This window comes from Lissotriton vulgaris, chromosome 1_1, assembly GCF_964263255.1.
Source record: "Lissotriton vulgaris chromosome 1_1, aLisVul1.2, whole genome shotgun sequence".
Classification (NCBI taxonomy): domain Eukaryota; kingdom Metazoa; phylum Chordata; class Amphibia; order Caudata; family Salamandridae; genus Lissotriton; species Lissotriton vulgaris.
This window is the reverse complement of record NC_141685.1, coordinates 1,650,105,692-1,650,129,140: the sequence shown is the minus strand read 5'-3', so window position 1 is coordinate 1,650,129,140 and position 23,449 is coordinate 1,650,105,692.

Below are 23,449 nucleotides of genomic sequence, written 5' to 3'. Positions count from 1 at the left end.
TTGCATCAATATGGTCATTTTTTGAGTCACCAAACTACTCATCATTAACAGTTTTCCAAAAAAGTTTGGAATCTTTGCTCTGGGATGCCACATATATTTTGCCCCATGCCTCTTGCCTGATTTCCTTCTTACGTTTCTCCAGTGCTCATTTATAATCCGTGCAGGCCTGTCTCACCCCCACCCTGTCTCATGGTTTGATTTTTAAGATCTTGATTAGTTTACTATCTAGTTGGGAGCATTCCCTGTCAAACCACCTTTTGTTTTTCTGTAAGCTATTTGACTGATTTTTAGTTAAGAGTGCCTTTGTCGTCTCAATTATTGCATTATACGATCTGATCGTGGATGTGACACTTAAGTTTTCATCCAGACAGTCCAATACTTGCGCAAGATTACTTTTTATAATCTCTTCCAAAACAATATCAGGTTTGACAGTGGACCACGTCCAAGTTAGCCCCTTATGTTTAGTATAGAATAAGGGGACTGCCTTGACTAGTGTCGTAGGAGGATCTAGTGGGGTCATCAATTGTAGTGTTAAAGGGTAGTGGTCACTGAAATGATTTTTAGATATGTTAAAAACCCCAGTTTCAGACTTAAAATGATTGGACAAAATAATGAAATAAATCAACATTTCCTGACCTCTTCCAAAATAGGTTACCACATTGGAGTTTAAAAGCTCATTAAGATCTATGGTTAAGGAAAGTGAAAAGATTGACAATATAAAATTAAAAATTTTCCCACAAGGAGTGTGCTCAAAGTGATAACCGCCCACCCTATACCCCATTAGATAATGGCAAGCCTCACGTGTAGACATTGAGCACAATTTACAATTAAAATCACCCCCCCAAAGTATTACATAGTCTGTTTTTAACTCCTCAATGTGTTTCGTAAGTACAATTTCGAATTCCTGGGCAATAGTAATATTTGTGCTGTTAAAATTGTAATGATAAAAGTTAATAACCACAAAGGTTAGGTTTCTCTTCAATATAATGTTTATAATCTGGAAATGTGGGTAATCCAGCTGTAGTTTCCTGCCATTTAATGTTGTGGAAATCAGAGTTAGTAGGCCACCTTTATCATGTCCACCTACAGATGGTCTAGCCGATGTGTGAACAGAGTAAAAACCATTTATATGAGCTGATTCACGCATCCAGGTTTCCTGTAAACAAATTATGCTTTGACTAGAGGTATTTTAAAGTGGTATTTCCACTTGTTTTTAATGACTTCTTGTATATAAGTGCCCCTTTTTGCATGGTTGCCCCCCACGTTTTGCCCAATGTTCATGTACTTTGACTGAATCTGCCTTGGGTTCAGGGCTGGACTGGCCGTAGCGAGCACTGGGTAATCTTCCAGTGTGCCGCACAGGTGGGGGGCCGGTTTTGGGCTCCTGGGGGCCGTTTTTGTTAGAGGGTCATTTTTGCTGCAAAATCGGCCTAGTAACAAAATCGGGGCCGAAAACCGGCCCTTGCAAAGAGCTCAGCCGCACCCACAACCCCCGGTGGGAGGGGGGGGGGGGGGGGGGAGGGCGGCCGAGCACATTGCCAGTTCTGGTTTTAGTTCCCTGTCTGGACCTGCTTGGATTCCTGTCAATCAGGCACCCAGGGACTATGTTTATTCCCTAAATTGTGCTATTGCAAAATCCAATTAGCAACTCTCTGGCTACATGTAAGTCACTTATAATAGGTACCATTTGTACCAATGACCCTGTTGCCAGGGAAGGACCCTAGTCGCTGCAGCACTTATTGTGTCACCCTTAAAGGCTGCATGTTTTTGTGCAGAACAAAGTGAAGAGGAACATGACACACATCTGTGTGTGCCATGCCTGCCAACCACTGCCCCAGCATAGGTAAGCCACCCCTCTAGCTGGGTGCACTATACCAGTGCTAAGGGTACATGTGCATGTGCCTTGTAAGCCTACAGGGCCTAAGTCCATTCTTAGACCTTGTAAGTTCAGAAATGCCATAAAGAGTCATTGTCTGGGAGTTTGTCATTAAGCACTCCACAGCTCCATAATGGCTTTACTGAAAACTGGGAAGTTTGCAGCCGCTGCCCGTGCAGTTAATAGCGGTGGGTCCGTGTTTTCGTTTGATGGATGATGAGGAGGGAAAATTAATTATTTATTTAACTTTCCCTTGTCATCGTCCATCGAAACATCCCGCACCCGACCACACCGCCCCACTGCTCTTACCTGGATGGGCTGTGGCTGGAAGTTTGGCATCAAACTTATCAACACATTAAACCCACACTGATGCCAGTGTGGAATATAATGAAAAATGCACCCAGAGGGCATCTTAGACATGCCCTCTGAAAAACGACCTAACCGTAGTGTCCTGACTAAGTGGCTGCTCACCAGCTGCCACCACCAGACATGTTTCTGGATCCCTGAGTTGAGAGCCTGCCTCTGTCGGCGTCCTGAAACAAACCACATCCTGGGACAAAGTGCCAAGCCTTCTTCCCCAAGATGGACAGGGTCCACGAACGAGAAGCTTCAAAGGCTTACCGCCTTTGTGAACTACCCCAACCATTTGCTGCTCCCAGCAGCTGGCCCCACCGATTCTGACCCCATCCTTGACCGAATCTGCAGAATCAGCCAAGACTGCATCCTACATCGACCGAGTCTGTGCTGCTGGTGGTGGAGTTCTTGGGTTGGCCATTGGGCCCTACACTGCTGACCTCAACCCCAGGAGCTCTTGTTTTCCCAACATGGTGGCCTGCTCGCTGTAGTCCTCAAGCCTACGACCTTGATTAGCCCGTTGGCTAACGTGTGGTCCCTGAACTCTGCACTCGTACGCCTCTGGGCTGCTGGCTGTGCAACCTGGGACTTAAGCGGGTGGGCAAGGAGCTGGAATGGAAGCAGCCATGAATGAGTACCTGGACTGTGCCTTCAGCAGAGCTGAATATTTGCAGAGAGCTGCTTAGTTGCACAGTACTGCTTGTATGGACCGCATTGAACTATGCAGTGGCGAGGACGCGAGAACATTAGTTCAAAGTAGAGTACCAGGGAATCACTTTATAATTAACAAGGCTTTACTGCACTCTGCTGCCCATACTCTGGTGTACTACGTATACTGCACTTTGTAGCCAATAATACTTCTCGGTCCAGCACAACGATAGCCAGCCATCTGTAGCCCATGCTGCCCAGTGTACTTGGCCAAGTACGGTGCTAGTGATAAATGAAATATATATTAATGCTATGTTGCAGCACGGCATACTCTGCTAGTTTTATGCTCTACAACAGAGAGAACATAAATATCACTTTTTAAAATTTACATTGTTTCAGTGTTGATTCTATTTGCTATATGCCCTGTGTTTGACTTCTCTCCATCCTGCTGTAAAGCGCTCCAATACCCACGGGTCTGACCAGTGCTATAGAAAACTTATAAAATAATTTTTTTTTTTAAAACTCAAGTGCCCATCTGACTGGATCCTACCCATGAACCCGTAAACCCAGTTCTGTTTTCCTAGGACTAGTGTGTATCATGAGTAATATTGCAAACTTGTACTGATATGGCAAAATGCATTATCTCCTCTTTCTTTCTCCAAGAAATGTACCAGCCTAGTATCTAGAGGTCCTGGCTTGGTAAGAAGAGTAACGGAAAAGTAATTCAATCTATTTACAAGAGCAAAGTAATTATTCAGTAACCAAATTATTGCATTTTAAAGCATTTCAACTGCATTATTTTTGCTAAGTATTATTCTCATACCTGTACCAGCCCTGGTTTGGTTCTAGAGAATAAAATATAACTAAATAATATTTTTATGTAAACAAATTGGTCTGAGTTTAGTCTTTGAGTGTGTGACATCATTTCTTGCCCAAGTGTGTACAATAAAGGCTTAGCACTACCCTCTGATAAAGCCTTACTGCTCGCCCACACTACCACAAATAGAGAGTAAGGCATTATCTACTTTTACCTCTGCCTACCTTTGGGGTTCCACTGGACTCTGTGCCCACTATACCATACTTTGGTATAGTATATAGAGCCAGCTTCCTACACCTCTCATACTTGTAATTGGGTGTTTTTTTTACCACAAGTGTTATTTTCCACATGTGGTAAATACTACATCAGGAAATAGCTTGTGCATTTAATTAATAGACTACAGACATGCAGTATTTAGCACATGTGCTGAATAAAACATGGGGGTGTATTTACAGGAAACTAATGCATCTGTATAGATGCTTCAGTTTCCCTGCGCCTGCGTGCAAAACCCTTCCGCCACCATGGATGTGCCGTATTTACAATACGGTGCACCATGGCGCAAGGATTGACAGATGCGTAAGATATTTTGACGTATCTGTCTCCGCAAAAGTCACGCATTGCTGGAGTCGTATCAGCACAGCACAACCCCAGCGATGCATGGGGAGGCCTATTCCTAATATACTGCATCACTCCTTACACCTGTTCCAAGCAGGCATAGGGTTTTGATGCAGTGGCTACCTACAAGTGGCGCAGTTAAATCTTGTAGATTTTACTGCATCACTTCTACAAGGCTTTCTCGCATGGGAACGGCCACCCTGCATACATTATAACTGATGCAGGTATAGTGTGACACAGGGCTTTACAAGGTGCTGCATCTCTCTAAATGCATCACGTTGTAAATGGGCCGCAACATGGCGCATTGTTCACGCTGCTGCTGTATCACCTGGGACGCAACAGTGGCTCAAAAGTGTCACAAGGGGCTTGTAAATCTGTCCCATGGTATTTAACTTATGATCAGACACTTCCTTGAAAACATGTGCTATTTACCCCTGCATGCAGTAATTACCACCACCGTTAACTCATAATCAGGGCCTTTGAATCAGCCATATGTGGAGCACAAATTTGATTCATAATATTAATATTAACCAGAGTGAACTAAAATGTATCCCTTTTTTTATAATGACCTAGTAGTCCGAGTCGAGACCACATAACATAATTCTGTTCATTTACCAGACTTCGTCAAAGCCTAAGACTTGATTATGATCATTGACACCCAGGGCCGGACTGGCCATAGCGGGCACCGGGCGTTTCCCCGGTAGGTCGCTAGGGTTGGGGCCGGTTTTGGGCCCCTGGGGGGGCCTTTTTTTTTGTTACCGGGGACGGCAATATCGACCCCTGGAACAAAATCGGCCGAAATCGGCCCACGCAAACTGCTCAGCTGCACTCCCCCTCACCCCAGGGGGGTCAGCTGAGCAGTTTGACAGGGCCAATTTCTGTTCCCAGTCCGGCCCTGTTGACACGTCATTGTTGGGATGGGCAATGCCCTTCTTAGGGCCGACTGGTAGCTCTTTATCTGATCAGCCAGAGAATGTTGTTTGTCTAGAGATGTTAGTAGCTTATTGATAGACTGATTCCTGACGCGAGGTAAACAGAAATATAATTTTAATAGTTCATGGATTCGCCAAAGGCGATTCATATTCCAGAGCTTTCCTACATAAAATGAGATCTTCCTGTTAAATATCAGTGTACTAAATGATTATGAATTATTTTGCCCTTTGTGCTCTTCACTGGCCTTTAACCTGTGTCTGGACCAATACTACAAGCAGGGTTTTGTAAAGTGGTGACATAAAAAAATAAAAAAAAATAAAAAGTGTGCATTTTTGTGAAACAAGCCTAGATTTCAAAGCAGAAACTTGAGAAGTTTTTGAAAAAAAGAAATGAAAAAAGGCCACTGTGGAACCATTTCCATTGCTATCGAAGTCCTGAGTGCCCTTTCTCAGCAGCAACGTATTATCTTTCTTCCTGCTGGTGGTGATGTGTAGATCTCATTGACTGGTGCCAAATGTTCCAAAGCAGGGCTTTTGGCAGCTTGGAATTATGTACATCGCTGTCAAGAGGGTGGTATTGAGTTTCTTCACTGACACTCAGGCACTGAGTGTCAGTGGGGAGCCTCCTGCAGGCTGAAGGCTCTTCTATCTCGGGTGAAGCGCTAGGCTGCAGGAAAGGGATTGGGTAAATCGAAACTTTGCCCTGAGTGAAATCGAGAAAGTTTGCACGTCTTCTCAGAGACATAGGTCCTGACTTTGTGGGTGCCGGGTTTCACTTCACACAGAAAAAAGGTCAAAGGTGGGACGGCCCCCCTTCATCTACCATCTTTTGTCCCAGAGTTAGTAGTTTCCTTGGGGGTTTAGAGGCCCACATGTTTACCCGCTCTGGGAAAGCTCTGAGGGGTGGGGGAGAGGGTGCTGCAGGGAGTTCCATGATAGGCACGATGGATAAATTCATCACAAGAGTAGCTGCTGTCATTGAAAAGGAGATTGTGATGACGGAACGCCGCCTCTCACAAGATTCTTTCCCGGCCAGACGCTCCTCGTTAGGAGCAGTGGCACATGCCCTGTCTCCAACTTTTACCCATCCTGCCTCCCCTCTTCCTGGGATTTTCTCCGAGCAGCCACGGATTGCTGCAATGGGGGCAAGCATTGATAGGCTGGAAAGCATGGTAGCACAATCCCTGCCCATTAGCTCTAGTCCAGTGGTTATAGGACCCGGATCTACTACACCCTCAAGCACTTCCATCAGCCAGGTGTGTCAACCGCCCCCTCAGGACCTTTCCCTGGCTCCTACCCGGCGTGTTTGGCACGTGTCTCCCTGGTTCGCACTAAGAGAAAAAGGGTTACTAGTACACAGAAGGGTAGCTTTACTTCACTTCATAAGCGCCCGAGGAAGTATGTCTCAAGAGGCCCTGCCCTACTAAACAGCCGTGGATCTGCCACACCGACCACCGTTTCAACCGGAGGGACCGATCCCCTGGTAACTGTGGCTGAAACCACACAGGCAAACTTCATCGTCCCTGCACCACCAATAGCTCCCCATGAAGCGCCTTCCCCTAAGCTCATTGAGAATCTGGTTAAGTCCTTATTGGTCCCGCTCATCGACCAAGTCAAGAGTCTGGGGGATAGGCTTGATAGGTTCGAACAAACCACCCGGGATAACTTCTTTTCCCTGAAAACTCTTATTAAACTACAATCTAAATCTAGGGAGGACAATGCGGGTGGGAATGTCGGGAAGGGGGATTTAGGTGGCTCAATCCCGGCAACACTACCGTCCACGTCTGTATCTGACATAGCAGCAGGGAAGGACTCGGCAATTGTTTCCGAAACCCGTGCTACTGTAAAATCGGGAACTATAATTCATACTGTCCAGGTCCATGCTAGTACCCCCCTGACAGCGAGGAATGCAAAGCCCAAACCTGACCAAAAGAATTTGCAAGTGGGAGGGGCCCTTACTAAGCCAAAACGACTGGCTCACCAAACTGTTGACGCCAGGGTAGCTGCCCCGGTCTTAAAGGCAAAAGCAACAACGAGCCATCCTGGAGCCCCTCCTCCTGCGACCATACCGCAGAAGGTGGCTCAAAAATGTCCCCCAGTAAATCTCCCCCCAGAGTGCCATCCATACGTTGCCGTCCTCATTAATGTTCCCGTCTTGAAGGATGCCCAGCTAGAAAACCACCAGGCACTGAAGAATAAAACCATCCACTGGCTAAAAACCAATAGACCCCTTACCGGGGGCGTGGATGGGTTGATTCTTGGAGTGCGTAAGGTAGAATGGATTGGACAGGGAAAGAAACCGTTTGAGGGTGATTGTGTGGTAGTCAACTTTCAAGATATGAGAGTTGCTCACGCAATATGCAATTCTGAGCAGGTTACGGGTGGACCATGTATTGATGCGGTTGACCTAACATACTTTTACCCACGGCCGTGAAATGTCCTGTTCAACTCCCTGTGGCTACCTACCAAAACATCTCTGGCAGCCAATGGCATCCTGCAATACCTCTGTTCCAGCCGCATGCGGTATGGCCGAGGCCGAGCTGGGGTCCCAGGGGGTACTGACTTGTTGATTCTCTTGGGGAGGCTCGGGGGGATTCAAAAACTGTTGGAGCTTTCCACCCATCCCCAAAGCTGAGGGGTTCACCTACCGTAATAGGGAAGCAGGTAGCCCTAATGGCTAGCCGGGAATCAGGTGTGGGGCGGGACCCAAATGAAGTTGTTATTGACCACCCCATTTTGACAGAGGCAGGTTTGGTCGGTACTGTCGCGTCCAGTAGTGCTGCAGCTGTGACGGACCCACTTATTAGGGTTTTCATCTGGAACGTGGTTGGACTAGAAAGGAAGCTGACCTTGCCTGACTGGAATGCTCTTGTGGAGGAGTACTCCATCTGTGCGTTCCAGGAGACATGGAGTAGGGAGCCCCTACACAAGGCGGGTTATTCACCCCACTATATACCTGCTGTCTACCCGGAATCAGGCAGGGGACGTCCCTCGGGAGGCCTCCTTATTTGGGTATCTTCCTCCCTTAATTGCAGGGTAGAGGAGCACCAAACAAACTGTCCGGATCTCCTTAATATCACCTTAAAAAATTCTAGGGGTCGAGTCATCCTTAACATCTTCAATATCTATGCGCGGGGCACAAAGGGAGGCAGACAATTACCCAGTATAGCTCTTTTAGAGGGTCTGCTTAGATCTTCCCCCTACAAGTTATGTACCCTGGTCGCGGGTGACTTTAACTGCAAGTTTGAGCCTCTTGGCTCAGATGTCACTCAAGACCAGGAGGAGGAAGATTATAGGAGGGGGATACTGGCCCTTGAGCTTAGCCCAATCAAGAGATGGACGGAAGTGGCACTCCAGATCAATTCTCTCACGATGGAGTTCAACCTGAGGGCCCTTAATGGAAGGACTAGATCCGACAAAGCGGGAGCCCATACGTATAATAGGCCTAACCACACATCAAGAATTGACTACATTCTGCTTGACGTCTACCTATGGAGCTCGGTGGAAGATATGGAGATTATATCGTCCGTTGAGAGCGATCACAACTTGCTCTCTTTTGCCTTGTCTCCTGGGTGGTTTGAGGGCATAGGGGGTTTGCCTGTACGTGCTACTGTTCCCGGTGAATCAGTTGTCTTGAACTGTGGCAGACGGCTGAAGTGGGCTAAGCTCACGCTCTTGGTTGAGAAGATGTCCATCATAACGCAGCTCCTAGCCACAGCCTCAGACAATTTGGATTCTTGAGGGAGGGCCGGTGGAGCTGTTCGGCCGGTTCTGTAATCTAACTCAGGCTATAAGTAACTTGTTTATTGTCCCATCCAGCCACAATGGGAAGAAGATACGCCCCCGGAAAAGACAGGGTTGGTTTAATCACAAGTGTAGGGTAACTAAGACACTGCTCGTTGAAGCAGTGAAATCTAAGTCCCAAACAAGGACCAGGGAGACCAGAAGGCTATATTCACAATGCTTGAAACTTGCCAAAAAGGAATGGGAAGATAACCTTTGGCAGGATCTCCTGACTGCAAGTCGAGGGAGAGACGCTAAAGGCTTTTGGGACCTGGTGGGCAGTAGGAATCGTCCTGATAACACCTTGAGGACTTGTACGATCCCAGCCCAGACGTGGTTCAACCACTTTAAAGCCCTATATTCAGCTGTAGAAGGGCCACTTGATGACCCATTTTCCCTTCCCCCATTTTCACTGGGCAGAGCCACTGACCCCTTTACTGCACGGGAGGTTACGAACCTGATCAAATCCCTGATACTCCTGAAAGCAGCTGGCCCTGATGGGTTGCCAGGGGATCTTCTCCGAGCCTATCCAGGCGAATGGGGCACACTGATTTCTGCTTTTTTGAATGCCATCCTAGAGGGAGGTCCTGTCCCTGAGTCTTGGAAAGGGGCAGAGGTAGTTCCAATTTTTAAAAAGGGCTGTCGGGACCAACCGGGGAACTACAGGCCAATAGACCTCATTGACTCAACCCAGAAGGTGGTGGGAAAAGCGCTTTTGGGGAGGATTCTCCACTGGGTGGACGAAAACCACATATTGTCCGACTTGCAGGCAGGTTTTCGTTCCGGTACAGGAACTATTGAGCAAGTGTTCAGACTATTGCATCTACACTGGAAGGTGGTGGAACTGGGCAAAGGCAGTCTATACCTGGCCTTCATAGACCTAAAGACTGCCTTTGGCCTGGTTCCTAGGGAGGAACTCTGGAGGGTCTTGCAGGGTCTCGGGCTGCCCCCTTATATTCTACTGCTTCTCATCAAACTACATAATGACAACTATGCCCAGGTGCGATGGGGACAGAACGGGGAAAAGACCGATAGGATCCCGGTGAACAGGGGTGTCCGACAGGGTTGCGTATTAGCTCCCACACTATTTTCCCTGTACGTGAATGGTGTGGGAGAGCACCTGCTTGAAGAACCAGCAGACGCCCCCTCCTTGGGGGGGCGTGAGGATCCCAACCCTATTGTTTGTGGACGACACCCTCCTCATCTCAAAGACTCCCCAGGGCCTTCAGTAGCTTCTGAACCGCTTTCAAGACTTTTGTTCAAAAAGAGGGCTGGTCATTAACGTGGACAAAACTAAATACTTGATCATGCACCCTCCACGCAAGCTTGGTCGTCCTCCAGTACTGAATTCTGTTCCACTTGAGAGAGTCTCAGAATATGATTACTTAGGGATTCGCATGAGTGATGTCATGAGCTGGTCACCCCACATCAACAAAATGACCCTTAGCCACAAAAGGGTGGGGGAGCATTGTTGAGTGAGTACCGTAACTCATCGAAGCAATGTGTAGCTCCCGTAATTGACATTTACAAAGCCAGAGCTGTCACGGCATCTCTTTACGGGGCTGAGTTATGGGGCCTTGGCAATTCGGAGGCTCTATCTAGGCTGAGAATAAATTTCTGAAGGACCTTCTGGCCATCCCGCTGAGCACTCCAACAGTTCTGGTGCTTTTGGATGCGGGTTGTATATCAATTAAGGACCAGGCTCACCTCCGGCCCCTTCTTTTATAGGCTCGTCTGTGGAGGGTCCCCGAATTGAAAACATATGCGGACGGGCTGTCAGAGGTGATGGGAATGGGTGGCTGGCATAAGATCAATTGGCTCAGGGACATCAAAAATCTCCTGGGAGACCTAGGTCTGGGGTCTTGTTGGACTACACAATCTGCCCCGCTGAAGGCGACCCTGAAAAAACTATATTGGGAGTGGGTCTCTGCCCAGCTCATCAGCAACCTTCGTCACTGCAACTCCACCGCAGCCTACCTGAAAATGAAAGACATTGTTGCCTTTGAGCCTTACTTGGACCTAATTACAATTTCTGCTGACCGGGCACTCTACATTAAATTTAGAGTAGGCACCTTACCTCTAGGAGACCTGCTCTCAAGATGGAATATGCCCGCGCAGGCATCACCACACTGCGCACTATGCACTACTAGGCCTGAAACTGTGGCTCATTTCTTTTTTGAGTGTCCTGATTACACCCGCCCAAGAAGTAATTGGCTCAAACCTCTCTGTAGACAATTGGGAACTCGCCAGTACATGGTGGCTTTACGGATTTTATTAACTGACACATCCTCCCCCATAGTTTGTGGCGTGTCTAAATTTTTAAAACGGGCATGGTTGGTCCGCTTAAAAAGACTGTCTACATCAATTTAATTCTTTTTTAAATAATTTATTTGTTGTACAATTAGAAATCTTTTATTCGACTTGGTTTTTAACTTGTACAGTTTTTTACAATGTGCTATTTTATATACCTTCTTGTAATGCTTTTATGATATTTGCATATCGAAATAAAGCTATCAACCAACCAACCAAATTCACACAGAAAAAAGGTCAACATTTGAGGAATAGTCATCCCTTTTTAGGTCTCCTCTGAGACAATGCATGTGCTGTCCCTTGCAAGACATTTTGTTAGCTTAAAAGTAACTCATCCATTGCTTGCCTTTAGTTGGCTTCATTGTCACCCGTATATTCAGGCTCCTGTTTGGTCCACATGTGCTGGCTTCACATCCTCTTCATGTGTTTCCCTTCCCTGTAGCAAGGCCCAAGCTCTGCTTTCTGGTAGTGCCCGGTGTCCTCCTGCTGATTGCACTTTCATTCAGGTGCTTTAATTGTTTTTTAAATTGCAGCACTCTATAAGAGTGCATGTGTTCGCAGGAAATTTCCCTGGCCCTCATACCTGCTCATGTAATTTTTTTTCCAAATCATTATTGCCCCGTTGTTGCTCTGTCATTGTTGCTCCATTACTATTGTTTCATTGTTGTTGCCTCGTTGCTGCAACTCTCACTGTTGTTGCCTCCCCTGTTGTTGTTTGTCCTGTCATTGTTTCTTGCCCATTGTTGCTTGCACCTTCTGCATTGTTGCTTGCACCCGCCCAACTCCCGTTGTTTTTGCTTACCCCTTCCTTTACCATCCCACAGTCGTTGCTTGCTCCCCATTGCTCCCTCCTCCGGTCCCCGGTCCCTCTCCCACCACAAAAAAAGTGCTATGATGTGCCCAGCACTGGTTACATCATAGCACTTTAAAAAAAAGTTTTAGCCATATTACGTAGCAGCTGCCCTGCGGTACAATATGGCTATAGCACATTGCCAAAGCCAATAGCTGTTGCAAGGCCAATGCTTTTATGTTTTGCAAAAACAAATCCCTGCTTTAAGGGTTTGTTTGTTTTGTAAAAGAAAAAAGGTATCCCTGCCAGGATTGCATTTTCTACAGAAGTCATCCTGTTTTTAATGGTCAGGACTTTTATAGAAAATGTCCCACCTGAACAGAGGGGAACTCTAAGTTTAGTGAAGGAATGGCAGATGGGCTTGCAGTGTGGGCCTACGGCGTCCCAGCAACAACATGTAACCGAATGATAACCTAAGTCATCTTCTATATGTCCAAACACGAACAATGTTTGTGTGTGTCTATATGTTTCACTTTGCTGTCTTCGTGTGATTGCAAGTGTGTCTGTGGACATGTTTCAGTGTGTGCATGTGCTTGTTCATGCATTTGTGTGCATATATATGTGTGTCTGACCTAATATGTACATGTCAATGTGCATGTGTGCCAGTAAGTTTGTATGGTATGCAATTTTGAGTGTGCTGGTGCACGCCCCAAAAAGCCAGATCAAGGTGTCCTGTCAATGCTTGTATGAAAACAACCAAGGCACTCCAAGACACCAGTATGTGAATGTTCCATGCTGATTGTGTTTACATTGCTTAAGTGTATCTTTAAGAAAGTCACTTTTTCATAAATGTCCTGATCTGGCCATTAAATTCGTGCCCTCACCAAGTTGCCCTTCTTGAGGAAAACAATAATTGGCAAATCCAATAGGTCTCACTTATGCAAAAGAGCCATTGGCTTTGTCAGTGTTTTGCTTAGCCATGTAGTTAGTACAGCTTCTGTGCCACATGGATGAAAGTAAAGAAAAAGAATAGCTATGATGCAGTCGGAGCGGACAGCATCTGTTGGGACGGAAAAGTCCCTCGCACCGCTACCCTGAGTGCCTTAACTGTAATGATGTCCGCATTCCTAATGCTGATTTTTGTTGTCATGGATGAAAACGGATCAGGCGCGTGCACCATGACATAGGCCTGTCTCATGGATTGTGGTCTTTTTGGACCAGAAGGGGGCCGAAAGCACTACCCTCATAGTGGTGGAAGGGTACTACCTTTACAAGGAGTTAAACTGAATGAGAGCAGTGGACACGGCATATCGTGTAGGGATTTGTAGGAATGAACAGGTCCTTTTTACCTGTGTCACTGGAGTGAGGCTTAAAGGCTCACTAAGTTAAACTTCTGCTGCTGTGTGCTTAACTCCCCTGTGACCTGCATCAGTTTGGGGTGGAGTGCTGTGCAGTGTGTGTGTTTGTGTGTGGTACACATGTGCTGGGTGCATGAGTACCTGTGTGTGGTACAATACAAGCAATGTAGTGTTGTGCAGTGTGCATATGCTATATGCATGTGCTGGGTGTATGTGTGCCTGGGAAGGGCACAATAAATGGAAGACTCTGTGCTCCATTTTGGGAGACCAAAGTCTGCCTGGAGGAATATGAGGAAACGAGGACGAGAGAGCATAAGAGAGATTTTTTCTTTACTTTCAGTTGTGCTGCTGTACAACATGGCTAAAATACATTTAGAAAGCCAATACCTCTCACGTATGCAAGACCTATTGGTTTTGCCTATGCTTGTTGAATTGTGCCAGAGAGAAACTAGTGACATTATTTGATGGTGTCTCTGAAGTTCTCAGCGAGCGCGCTGGTAAAAAGGGATTCTTCAGAGCTTTGTCTGACATTTGGTAAGCTGTGAAAGCGACATTTGAAGCAATGGAAAGCACCAGATTGCAAAGGTCTAGTCTAGTGCCTCTTCCTGGAACTCCATTGGGTTTCAGAGCGATTAAGCAGCTCGCGCTCCTGTTCCCAGCTGACTGAAAATGTTCAACAGGATACAGCTAAATGTTTTAGCTAAACGTATGTCAAATCTGTTTTTTGGAAGACCGACTTCTCCCGAGAAACAAGATATTTAGATGTCACACCACTTAGAATTCAAATATATATCACCAATAAAATATTTGTAATTACATTTGAATTGATTTTTAGTCGACAAACCCATTAATATGGCATCGAAGCAGGGTATTTAGGAAAGATAAATGACCCATCTGAGGTCAGCTAACACATACTGAAAATACAGCGTCATTCGCTCCTCCAAGGCACATACGCGATATAAATCTGCTGCAAGTGTCGCATGTAGGGGTGCCTCTTGCTTCTGGGGAGCACTGCATGACGCAGCACTTGTGGTAAATGCATTGAAAAGGTGTATACAAATTGAAATACCCGGGGCCTTATTTATGAAGGACTTGCGCCGCCGATGCTTCACTTTTTCCCATGTTAAAAGTGACGCACCGGCGGCGCAAGTCCTTCATAAATAAGGCCCCCTGGTATTTACACCATAAAAGAGATGCTATGAAACATATGAAGCATTATGGGAAGACGTGCTTACTCGCACTTTCATGATAACAAGTCTTGAACCATTTTGTCATAAATGAACAGTTGGAAAGTGTGCTAGAGATGTATAGACTGAGGGTGAAATTTACTAGGAGTTTGCGCCATGTTTGCATCACAAAAGTGACGCAAATCTGCACAAAATCTTTTTTTTACCAATTTACTTTCCAGCGCTAAATTTGTTTAGCACAGGAAATAGTGGAAAAGTACTGTTAAGCAACAATAGGCGCTGCTTTGCAGTACTTTGCACCATGGGGGAATACCAAGGGTGGTGCATAGGCGTTCCCATGCAACCGCCCAAGGTTTCACACGCTAAACCTAATTTACAAATCAAGTAGATTGGGTTTAGCATGAGAAAAGTGCACCCTTTTCAAGTATGCACAAGGAAGGAGAAATGCTTTAATTTCTCCTTTCTTTTCTGACTTTGCATGTGTGCTGCACTCTACAGCACACATGCAAAGGGGGAAAATGGTTAAAGCGAGTCTGTGCATAGTATTTTGCACTGTGAGGGTTCCTTCCAGTACAAAACAGATACCCTTGCACCATGGCACAAAGGTGTCTCCGTGGTGCACAGCAGCAGATTTCAGCGGCAGCACTAATGAGAGGGAAGGAGAGTGCCTTAATTTAGTGAGTAGGGCGCTCTCCTCCTCTTTCCTTGTCACGTAGCGCAACGCAGCATGTGCGGCTGATGCAGTGCGCTACGTGAAAAAATTGTAAATCTGCTCTGAGAGTTTCTTGTTTTCTTGCGATAATAATGGAACTGAAAAGCTGCATCAGAATGGATGGAGTTTTATGTTATAAAATGAACAGCAATACTCTGAAATGTGCTGTGGCGCTATGCATCAACCCTTGATGACCAGCGACTTTTCTTGGTCGCTGGGACCCATCTCCCATCGGCACTGAAGTGGGTTAATTAACTCTCAGCATTGAGAGAAACCCTAACTGAAATTAAAAATATGATTCTCCTTCCCAAGTTTTGTCGGAAACTAGTATCACTAATAAAAATAAACAGAAGCAGGCATTTTGGTAAGTAGAAGAATCCACCTTCTGTTCACCAGATGCTAGATCCCTAAAATTATGTTCACTCAGCATGGCCACATCATGCATGTACCTTTATGTATCCAAAATACAGATTGCCACCAGTACATGTGTGTGCCTACTACCGGGTGTGCCTACTACCGGTTGCAAAACATTCTTACATACCAGTTCGACTTACTATCAGGAAGTCACACCCTTGACACGCAGAGTCCGGCACTTTGAAGTTTGCCCCAGCACAGCGCTCCGCCATTCCCTTGTAAATATGCCCTTAAGAGAGAGTGAGAGGATACTGGCTACCGCTGTTGGCGTCCTGTATCATTTACTGACTTGTTCTTAGCACAGAATGCATCTTCTGGCCCATATATATGTGAGGATGCATTTTTTTCACGAAGAAAATAGTACAAAACCTGGATTATGTGCCTCACAAATTTTGCATGTAACTACAAGTGATTTTTTGGTAAGTATGAGTAATTACTCTAGAGAGAATAGCACCAGTTTAGCCCACCCCTATTATCAAGTCCTTATGAATAATAATATTCAGATTGCATCCATCTCCTTTTAATGAAGTAAAATTCACTTTCTCTCTTGGAAACTTTAAATATATAAAAGGGGAAATAGTGTCTCAACCTGGAGCAGCTGTAATGGAAGTTATGCCTCAGCAGTCTCAAAGAGATCCAGCCCTACAATGGCAATTTTCTGTCTTTTATATTGGTAGCACAAAGTAGACATCCAAGCCTACAGGAGAACATCTCAGCAACTTAGATTCACTTCTTCCTTTGATGCACACTAATAGAAAGCGTGTACAACGGCTCTCCTCTTAACACCTTCCTTTTCCACTGTGTTACTGCTAGGGGTGGGCGTAATGTTCTGTGCCGTCTGTGGAATTGGCGGAATTTTGGCCGTTCCACATTACTCTTTAACGCAGAGTTCTAAACAAATTCCAACATTCGCCGCATGGCTAAATTTGTATCCTGCGAGGCTCCGGAGTATGCGAGCACGGGAAAGATTTGGCATCCCCTAGTGTAATTTTCTAACACAGCCGCCGTTTGAGTAGATTTGCTGCAGTTTGAGTAGATTGGTTTCTCGAATGACCACGCTCTCTTGTGCAACGCAAGGAGCCATTTACGCTGATTTTCAGTGGTACTCACGCTACAGGTGCAAAATTGTAGGGCGAGCAGCGCAAGTTGCATATTTTCCGCAGTTTTTCTATAACTCCACCGAGAAAAACTTAACGGGTTCCAGCAACCCTTAGCTACTGCCAGTATTGATAGGTAGATGTCTTCAAACAAAGGTGCCTTTGCCAACTACATGAAGTTATCCCGTCAGTCAAATGTTCTGGAGGATTCTGGTTATATGTGGCGATGACCTGGCACAAGGAACCGATGATTGCTGAGTGCTCTCTCTTGATTTCTTGCCATGAGCCACATATTTTTGCATGTGAGACTGAAAATGGATCTATGCCCCTTCTGGACCAAGGCCTCAGGTTGTGTTTTTTCTTGCCCAGGAATCTACAATAGCTGGTCATTGGGCCCCATCCACTGTGAAAGGAGCCCTCTTTATAGTGGTGAGCTGAATAACTAAACCCAGCTCACCGCTTCTGGATCCACACACCATGCTGTAGGAAACAGGGTCTTCAATCATTTTCCTGATCAGCACAATAGGCTTTACCCCAAAATACAACTCCAAAACCTATAGGTAGTATGCAATACCTCAGCTAGTCTCCCTATAATGACTCATGTGAGAGTACACTAGTAAGCACAAGCTGTCATCAAGGGCACCCTTCAGTGGTGCACATCTTTCAGAAATGCCACTCTGAACATCTCATTGCGTCAGAGCCCACAAATGATCGAAGCAAAGGGGGATTAGGTGGGTTTAGAAGAGAAACAACTGACAAACTAAGAGTAGAGCTACTGGCATTCATAGATTAAGTCTTTCCCCCTGCATCTAGTAACAATTTAAAGTAGGACATTTAGAATTAAAGTACTATATTGCCTACTATTACTATTATGGCAAAACATTCAATTCACAAGATGAACCCCTTAAAAGCGTTTAACTTATTGTTGTTAGATTTTATTTTTTCGTCAGAGTTACACTGGTCCTGTGGTAAAATTCTGTCTATAATTTCTTCGAGAAAATAAAATAACTACTCCTTTCTCCAATCATGATAATATATTTGAAGCTATGTTTGTATCTTTTAAAAACCCAGTGTGCTCTGTACTCCTGGAAATCATGGAACATCCCTAATGGGGAGCAGTATATTTTCCAATGAACACTCAATTGAATATAGACAGACTGGAGATTGGTGAAGAATTGGTTTTGGTGGGACCATATGATATTCCACTTAACTGAAATGATGTTTCATCTGTTATTCAATGTACGCTATTGGGAGCCCAGTGGACTTCTAGATATACTCATGTGACCTAGGTGACCTCGGTGTCTAGGTTTGTTGCCTCCCCTGGTGTAGCTTTCGCTTGCTCCCCGCTTCCCGCCGCAGTGATATCGCGGCCCACCCCCTTTTTTTCTGTGTCCTCCCCGCTCCCGCCTCCCAGCTGCTCCTCCCTCCCACTTCGCCTTAAATGGAGACCGGCGGACGCCCAGCGGTCACGCGCAGCGGGCGCGCCGATTGTGCACTGAAGGTCCATCAAAAGCAAGCCCGTCTGCGCCTGGACCGCGCCCAGCGCCAGGACCCCTGGCCCCCGCAGACGCCAGACAACACGGCGGACCTACGATGCTACGATGCCGCCAACCTCCACGCACTCAACAACGGCCGGTACCCCGCCTGCTACCAAGTCAGTCCGAAATGCACCCACAGACCCTTCGCCTGCCAAGCCTGACAATTCACCGCCTCCGGACCTGCACCACACTCGCCAAGCCGATCACCAGCAGCAACCACCTCAAGTGCATCATGCTCAACACCCGCTCCATCCACAGACACGCCGTGGAACTCTGGAACCTGCTCCACACAACATCACCAGACATCGCCTTCCTCACGGAAACCTGGATGAACGCCTCCTCAGCGCCCGACATCGCCATCGTCATCCCGGACGGATACAAGATCATCCGGAGGGACCGCATCAACCAGACTGAAGGAGGCATCGCCATCGTACACAAGAACACCATCCGCATCACGACCAACTCCGAAGACACCCTCACTGCAGCCGAACACCTCCACTTCCAGATACACACCGACCCCAAGACGACCCTCAGAGGCACCCTCATCTACAGACCCCCGGGACCACGCACACAATTCAGCGAAAACATCGCAGACTTCATCAGCCCGCACGCCCTCGCCTCACCTGACTACATCCTCCTAGGGCACCTCAACTTCCACCTGGAGAACAACAACGACAGCAACACCACTACCCTGCTGGACAACCTCGCCAACTTCAGACTCAAGCAACTGGTGAACTCCCCCACTCACTACGCCGGCCACACGCTTGACCCAGTCTTCTCCTCCAGCAAATACATCTCCTTCAGCCACTCCACCGGACTTCACTGGACTGACCACAGCTGCGTCCACTTCAGCTTCAGAAGGACCAAGACCCACCACCACCCGCAACAGGCCCCTCGCAGGAGCTGGAACAAGATCACCGCCGACCAGCTCACTACCTACCTCAGCCAGAACCCGCCTGCCAGCACAACGGGCCCCAACAAAGCAGCCAGCAACCTCACACAGTGGATCACCAACTGCGCATACGACCTCGCACCACTGAAGACCCCTCCCAGCAGACCCGGCAGCAAGAAAGCCTCTTGGATCACCGACGAACTAAAGAACTCCAAGAAGAACTACCGCACCCTCGAGAAAGCCTGGCGCAACAACCAGACCACAGACAACATGACTGCCCTCAAGCATGCCACCCGCAAACACCACCAGCTGATCCGCACCACCAAGAAGACAGCACTCAAAGAACGACTGAACAACAACGCCCACAACAGCAAGGAACTCTTCAGCATCGTCAAAGAGCTCTCCAACCCCAGCGCCGGAAACAACCACATCACTCCCTCGCAAGACCTCTGCGACTCACTCGCCTCGTTCTTCCACAGCAAGATTGCCAACATACACAACAGCTTCTGCACACAGACCACGCGCCCAACCCCGGTCAGTACCGAAGACACCACCCGCATGATGAACACCATCCACTCTGGATCACCAACCGACTGTTGCCCCCACCACATCTTCAACAAGGCCGATTCTATCATCGCACCCCAAATCCGGGACATCATCAACACCTCCTTCAACACTGCCACCTTCCCGGAGAGCTGGAAGCACGCCGAGCTCAGTGCCCTCCTGAAAAAACCAACAGCGGACCCCACCAACCTCAAAAACTTCCGCCCCATCTCGCTCCTCCCTTTTCCCGCCAAAGTCATCAAGAAGACCGTCAACAGACAGCTTGCCGCCTTCCTCAAGACGAACGGATCCCTCAACTACTCACAGTCCGGTTTCCGAGCCAACCACAGCACCGAGACCGCCCTCATCGCAGCCACTGACGACATCAGATCCCTGCTCGACAACGGGGAAACAGCGGCCCTCATCCTCCTGGACCTCTCCGCAGCGTTCAACACTGTCTGTCACCGCACCCTAGTGCAGCGCCTCAGCAACATCGGAATCCAAGACAGGGCACTGGAGTGGATCATCTCATTCCTCACCGGAAGAACCCAGAGAGTCCGCCTCCCCCCATTCAGATCCAAGGCCATCGAAGTCATCTGCGGCATACCACAAGGATCATCACTCAGCCCAACCCTCTTCAACGTCTACATGAGCCCCCTCGCAGCCATTGCACGCCAACCCACCTCAACATCATCTCCTACGCCAACGACACCCAGCTGATCCTCTCCCTCACCAACAACCCACCACCACCAGAACCAGCCTACACGAAGGGATGAAAGATGTCGCCGAGTGGATGAAGAACAGCCGCCTGAAACTGAACTCAGACAAGACGGAAGTCCTCATCCTGGGATCATCGCCCACCGCCTGGGACGACTCCTGGTGGCCCCCTGCCCTGGGCACCACTCCCAAGCCAATGGACCACGCACGTAACCTGGGCTTCATCCTGGACTCCTCCCTCTCGATGACCAGATAAGTCAACGCCGTCTCATCATCGTGCGTCAACACCCTGCGCATGCTCCGTAAGATCTTCCGGTGGATCTCCACCGAAACCAGGAAGACGGTCACCCAGGCACTCGTCACCAGCCGACTGGACTACGGAAACACCCTCTACGCCAGAACCACAGCCAAACTTCAGAAAAGACTCCAACGCATCCAGAACGCCTCCGCACAAATCATCCTGGACATCCCCCGACACAGCCACATCTCCGGCCACCTGAGAGACCTACACTGGCTCCCCGTCAGCAAGAGGATCACAATCAGACTCCTCACCCACGCACACAAGGCCCTCCACGACCTGGGCCCCAAGTACCTTAACAACCGCCTGACCTTCTACACTCCCACCCGCCAGCTACGATCAACCAGCCTCGCCCTCGCCGCTGTTCCACGCATCCGCAGAGCCACCACCGGAGGAAGATCCTTCTCCTACCTGGCAGCCAAGACATGGAACTCCCTCCCCATCCACCTCCGGCTAACCAAGGACCATCTCTCCTTCAGGAAGCAACTCAAGACCTGGCTTTTCGAGCAGTAAAGTACCCCTCTCCCCCAGCGCATTGAGACCCCTCCGGGTGAGTAGCGCGCTTTACAAATGTCATGATTGATTGATTGATGTGACCTAAGGTGTGATGGTTGCAATAGCACATGATGGAAATACTTTGAATAAATCCCAAGACAAGAAAAAAAGCCAGTGTTGTGTTTGCTGGTTTTTGTACCCAGGTTGGCCTTCTAAGCTTTCATCAACATCACATAGGCTTTTAAACTGCAAAGTGGAAGTGGAATTAAGTGTGTAGCACACTGCCATTTTTTAAGGGGTTAAAGAGAACCTATTTCTGCAGCAAAAATATTACCTGCAAAGAGCAAAAGCGAAAACTAGAACTTTTGTACAATAATTGCACTTTTGTGCTTAGCATATGTTTTACCTTTAACCGAACTGCAGGACAATTCACAGTCATCAATTGGGGATACAGAGAGCACACAAGGCGAAACATTGGAAAACCGTGGTATAACCCCTCATGAGCCTTTTACTTTTGTAACTATCACAATATTAGAGAAACCATACATTCTAGGAGTATGGTGATTCAGGAATGGTCCTGGTTAGTTTCTGTGAATCCACCCCTCAGTTGTTAGTTCTTAATCTATAGCATTTAACCTAAAGTCCCAGTTTCTCCACTTGGTCAGATTCTGCGATGGTGGGCAAATAAAAGGATCACCCTAGATTTTATTTTCCTTATCTGTCAGAACTCTTTAACCACGTAGAATCTGGCTACAATATATATCAAATAGAAATAGGGCATTTATCATGACGCCAAGCAATCATTGAATAGTGTCTTGAGGCAAGCTAAGATTGTAGGCCAGCCGTCCAGAAATGTTGCAAACATTTGGTGGCCCTGAAGAAATCCCACTGACTTCACCTCAATCATTTCCTGAATCAATTGCAGAAAAGAAGTTCAAGAGAGGACCAGGGGCCGCATTATACAAGCAGCACATTTTTCTTCACTGCGCTAGGCGCACCTTTTAAAAAGTGCGCCCAACGCAATGAAGGAAAATGAGCCGTTTTATGATGAATGCACTATCCTAAAAGGGCAGCCGGGAACTTGCACTGCCTTGGGAGCACGCATTCATGTGAAAAACGGTGACGCTGCTTTAAAGCCACTCTGTGCTTTCACAGTGCGAGCCGCCACTCGCCTGCACTTTTAAGGGGGAATGGAGATCCCCTTGCAGGCAGATGCAGTCAGTGCAAGGGGATGTCTTGGGCGTACATAGGACCCTTTTTCTCCCCTCTAGAGGGCTGATCTCAGGAGGTGCACTGACAGTGCACCAACTTTTAGGTGGCACACTGTCAGTGTGCCCCGAGACCTTCTTTGTCTACGTGCCCTCATTTGTAATTATGGTTTCAAAGCAGATCTGTGACTGGGGTGAGTGTCTAAAAAGTTTCATTGCTCCGTCCATCATCTGCTTGTGCTTGTTTTGTTCACCCTAAGTTGGCAGGGTATGCCCAAACGTGGATCCCTTGCTCACTTCGTCACAGGATTCAGGCTAGCCTGGCTGATGAGGGTTGTTACCCAGAAACTAATCCAGGGATGCTTGTTTCCGTTCCAGGAAAGGCCTGGTTTGGCAGTTTGGGCTGGACTGATCTCATGAACACAGGGTCAAGACTGATTTGCATATAGCTGGGTCTGACCTGGGGTGGCGAAGTGAGCTAAAGAATGATGATGGATTCAACCCAGAACTGTGACTGGGGGTGAGTGTCTGTAAAGTTTCAGGGCTCGGTCCATCAGCTCCTTGGGTGTGCCTTGCTAATACGGTGCGGGCGTAGACACAAAGGGATTCCCTCATTTGCATGGGGCAGGCCACCATGCAAATAAGTGAACGCCCCTTGAAGATACCATTAGCTAGCGATGTGCGCAAACACTATTGGTATTACAGAAATACCAAAGTGCCGGGGGGGGGGGGGGGGGGGGGGGGATCACGGAGGGTGTAAAGTGGGCGCAAACAGTGGTTGTGCCTCCAGGGCACTTTGTGTAATAAAGCCCCTGGTAGGACAGGCCCACTTCAATAATGCCCACTTGTGTGGAATGTACAGGTC